The following is a 5,699-nucleotide window of genomic DNA, read 5'->3' on the forward strand; positions in this document are numbered from 1 at the left end:
GTACAATGCTGCAATACACATGGTCGCTCACCATGCAGGATTACAGCTACTTGCAGGCCCATATCTGAAAACTGGCCAACAGCCAGCACACGACAGACAGGAGGATAACCCAACTGCTAACACTCATTCAAAGTGCCACATGTCACAAAGGGCCAGTACCAAGGATGAGGCATCCCAAGCAACCAAACACTTCCCCCTTTTATATGCACAACAGGCACTAATTGGCTAATGAAACTTACCCAACTGACCAATCACGATAAAGTACAAACCCTGATAGGTTCACCTGTTTGGGTAACGCCAACCAATCATACTGGGTCTATAGCTCACTCTGCTACATTACTGTAATAAAACAAAAAAAGCGATTCAAGTACAGAAAATGCTAAAAAGTATCAAAATAGATCTGATTAAAATGTTAAAAAATTACCAAAGCAATTAATAATTAATGATTATATTTCATGATTTTAACCAGTGTTGTGAAAGCAAACAACCAACCAAACAAACAAATAAATGAATACACAAGTCTTCTCTGGTAGATAAATACTACTACTACTACTACTACTACTACTACTAATAATAATAAAAACTATGGGTGTCCCCAAACCCCAGTTTGAAAACCCCAATGTTATGTTTATCTGGGAATCTATATATCTATCTATTTAAATTTGGATTACTTATATATTTATATAGATTACAAGAAAATTATATAAAATATTATTTTAACTTTTTTTCTTAGTAGTAGTATATCATTAGAATATTTTGCAATATTGATCTATTTTTGTCAGCATGTCTTCATTTCCCACTCCATTTAAACCTTGAGCTTTCATTTTCAAACAAACCAAGTTCATTGTCAGCTTTAGATTCATTGAGCATTGCTCTCTGATCTTATCTCAGAGTTCAATTAAATCCTGCAGTCAACTCAAAACCTCTTTATGCTAGAATATGCCACAAATCATCTTTATTTGATTTAAAACTCTCTCTATTGTGGTATTGATTCAATCCTTCCGTCTCCATAAATAAGCCCCAGTGCCTGTATGGAGAGGCCAGCAGGTCTGCTCTCCACCTGTGGATTCCAAGGCTGCATCGGATCTAAATGGAATCCATTTGAGTCACTGAAATATTTATAGATGCTCTCGGCCCCAGGGAGAGTGGATTGTGTGTCTAAAACTGGTATAGTAACACAGCAGCTTTGTCTCTATGGGCACATATGGGCGATACAGTGAATTAATAACGCCATTGACCTTTCCATGCCTCCAATCTATTTAGAGAATCTGATATTTGTTAATGTAATAAAAACTGTGGAAATATGAAGAGGAAAAAGAGGGGCCATTTACAAAATATGATGACAAGCATGTCCCTTGACTTTTGAGTCATGAAAAAGATTTCAAATATTCAAGAAACCCAGTATTAAAGGCAACATTCCATAACCTAGCATATCATTGAATAACATGAAGTGGTTTGATTCTATTCATTTGAGACACACACACACACACACACACACACACACACACACACACACACACACACACACACACACACACACACACACACACACACACACACACACACACACACACACACACACACACACACACACACACACACACACACACACACACACACACACACACACACACACACACACACACACACACACACACACACACACACACACACACACAAACATATATATATATATTCATATACATATATATCTGTAAGGAATTATTATTATTATTCTGTTGGCAAACATTCTGATCTACCATTTATTTATTTATTTATTGATTCTTTATTATTTTATGCATTCGTGTAAAAAATCAATCAAGGTAAATAATATTGTAAATCATTTTAAAAGAATGTCTGTTTTTATATCATATGTGTTTGCATTTTGATTAAAACAAACAAAAATTCAAAATGTGATCTGGAAACTTTTCCAAGGCTAACTTCATCAGAAGAGGAAAAGATAGCTTGTTGGTGTTGATTTTCTCAAACATTTTATTAATTTAATTTAATTTAATTTAATTTAATTTAATTTAATTTAATTTAATTTAATTTAATTTAATTTAATTTAATTTATGATTAGTCACAATGTCAATATATTAATAAAGACTTCATCAGTACCAGTGTATTATTTTTGAAAATAATATATATATTTTTAATATATTACATTTTATATTTATTATATTTTACGAATTGAAAACGTTAAGTTAAGTTGCAAAGTAACAAATCTGCTGGTCAAGTGGCTTCATTTCTAATAATTGTTCTCTAGTACATTTTCTCATCTAGTGTGTGTATGCAAAGAAAAGAAGAAAAAAACAGAATAGGAAAGTCGTCTTTTTTTCTGTAAGTGTCTCTGGCTGTTGAACTTTGTTTCCTCCAGGTCACCTGATCTGATTCAGGCGTGTAAGCTGATCTAGTTTCCCACCCTTTATCTTCATACAAGAGAGCCCTGCAGATACCCTACATTCTTCCAAACTTCTAATCAGACCTATGTACTTTTACAAAAATTCTGGAAATGTCTAACACATTGCCAGTGCACAGTCTTGTAGACACGAAAAATGTCCTAGGTTCCTGTATGTGCATGTTTCAGCTCTAAGTAATACCTTACAAAGGCTTGTGGTATCCCTCAGGTTTCTGTCTGTGAAGCAGAGATGACTCACGATTCTTTAATATGATCGCTTAATCACAATCCGCCCTCGTTCCTGTCTACCTGTGGCTTTAGCAGGTATTATGTAAGACTACCTATATCATCTGAACTTCCTCTCTGTCTTCAGCTCCATGTCTCAGTGTAATGGCTCTCAGGCCTCCTCCTGCTGCAAATGGATGCTGGCAAACTTTATTGCAGTGGAATTAATTTGAGGTTTCTTTTTTGTGTTTCTTTGAACGAAAGGACCGCTCACAAATGGCTCCGCAAAACCCCTGTGTGTTTATTAACTCTGGAGCAGACTGGGTTTTCCACTACCTGAAACTTCCAGAGTTAATCCTGTGTAAACACACCACAATTATAGAAACTCCTCGATACACTGTTGACACACTTCATGCCCTAGTTTGGAAGTGAATTCTCAAAGAAGGATTGTGCAAGCGAATAGCTTATTTGCATGTGCTGTTTTAGCACTAGAATCATTCAGGCATTAGGTAAATCAGGTAAAACTAAACACAGACAAAAAAAAAAAAAAAAGTCTGTACTGAATGCAATAGAGTGTTACAGTCAGAAAAAAAATTGGAAAATTTATTTTTATAACTTATAAACCTTTATAGACAGATCTGCTGTGAGCTCTGAGGTTGTTAATGCTTTTGTTGAATGCATCAGTTAATATTATATCAAACTTATATTTTAAATAATTGTGTTTAACAGCGGAATCACTAGTAAAAAAAAACTACATTACCCATGATGCTGTAAAGAAAATTCCACCAATAAGAGAGCAGCAGCGAGCAGATTGCGCCAAACAAGTGCTAAGCTCCGCCCACTCCCACGAAGACCCAAATGACATAATCGAGTCAAAACACTTAAATATTTGAATATATGCATGCCTATTTTGCAATGAACTTAAAATATGCTGTCTCTGTATATACAACCAACAACTTTAGCTTGTAACACTTTAATGAAGACTTGTTCTTTCTTTTAAATCCCAATGGAAAAGTGAATGAAAAAAATTCTTCCAAAACCAGCAATGCTGAAAAAGTGGGCAGGCACGAATGCACTCTATTTGCACGGCAATTGGTGTGTTTTAAATTCCTTACTTATGCACTATTCTGTGGACTATTTGAGGCACTCTGAGGCATGCAGCGTCTCGCCAGCTTACCCCACACCAGGAACCCCCACATACCGCACCAACGGCTCGGACCGCCTGCCCACCCCCAAATCCTCCGAAGCTCCACGATCGTCCTCAGCCCAGAAATGCAGGCTGCTTCCGAGTCAAGTGGATTTGTAGTATATTACCTGTTTTAATAGTACATTGCAAATATACTAACAAAAAATTTACTATCTTTAAATATATAAAAAGTATATTAGCATCTAAATTGTATGGAGAAATAAAGCTGAAAAACAACAATTGGCATTGAAAGCTGCAGAAGTAGCTCCCCAGAAATCAGTTTCTAGTCTCTTTTCAATATTGTTTGTAAGTGGAATGACATACAGTTTGTCTTTAGACCTAATAATTACACATTTACACTTGAGTGATTGAGGATGGACAGCAAATACATTATGAGACACTATATAAATGTTGAAGATATATTTAGCTGAACATCTCTAAAAAAGTTCCCCCACGCAAGCTCTTTAGCTAAAACAATCTGTTTGTGGTGGATGCAGAAGATGCCCCATCCTCACACTTGAAAGCCACCAGGGTCATAATTTCACAGAATGTTCCATCACTTCACTGTACAACAGAATTGTTTCTCTTTTAAAGAGTCATGTTATTACAGGAATGATAAAGAACACTGCTCACTGAGAAAAAAAATGTAATGCTGTTCACTTTAATTAAACAATTCCTTTTGACTTAACACCATTATATCAGGTTTCCCGTTCAAACACGACTGCATGATGTTGAATTGACTTGAAACAACTTTTTTCTTTTAAATAATGTTTTTGGAGAAAATATGTTTGTATAGAGTATAGGGCTATAGGTTATTATAAATAATTAAAAGCTAATCAAATAAATACATAAACAATAGTAAATATATTTACTATTTTTATATTTATGTATATTTACTAATATGTACTATATTTCACTGGGGGAAAATATTAATTGAATTTACTACATTTTTTTAAGGAAAGTGGTTGCAATCGATTTATTTTATCTACATTTAAATAAATTTACTTGACTAATTTTCAACATTTTTTTATTTAAATATAGCTAAAATAAATTGTTTGCAACATACCTTAAAACAGTTTTTTAATATTTTTTTTTCAGTGTACATACGTCTTTCATATAAAGCCTACATTAAGCCTTTTTATGTAATAACTTTTAATTATGGCAAATTATATATTTTTAGTGTTAGTATTTTTAGTTTAGACGTCAGTCCGTCCAATCACAGCTGAGCTGAGCTGAGCTCACTCAAAGAAGAGTCACGAAAAAGAACAGGTAAGCATTTCAAGCTTCTTTATTCCTTAAAAAAAAACTTGAACGTTTATGATTTATTGTCGTATCTTATTATTTAAAGATTAACCAGCTCGGCAACGCTAATGTATTAGCTAGCAAAGAGGAATTAACACGACATTACATCAAAGTTATCAACGGCAAGTGTTAAATATACAGTGTTTTACACCACAGTTTGTCAGTGGGAAAATAAAAAACATATATATATAATTTTTTGTGTGTGTGTGCTTTTCTCAGTCGGAGACAGACAAACAAGTATTTTTGAAATCAATGTTTTCAGAGCAAAGGCAGCGTGGAGTGCTACGATGTCAAAGGCAACAAGATGTCTGCAATACTACGAGCCTAAAGTGAAGAATTCACATTGATTGAATTGATAGGTTTTAGTGTTTTGCACTAAATGCACAGATGTAAACCATCGTTTTCTGAAATTTTTGTTTAAGTACATTTCTTCATTTTTGGATGAATTGCTATTTTTGCATGCGTGATTACAGTACTAAGCCGCTGCTCTAATGCTATTCAATTAAAGATGATGTACCATAGAGCAAAATAATGAACAGTGAAAGTAACAAAAACTTGTAAAATACATTTTAATGGGCATAATTAAGT

This window comes from Sinocyclocheilus anshuiensis, unplaced genomic scaffold, assembly GCF_001515605.1.
Source record: "Sinocyclocheilus anshuiensis isolate Anshui unplaced genomic scaffold, SAMN03320099.WGS_v1.1 scaffold2096, whole genome shotgun sequence".
NCBI lineage: Eukaryota > Metazoa > Chordata > Actinopteri > Cypriniformes > Cyprinidae > Sinocyclocheilus > Sinocyclocheilus anshuiensis.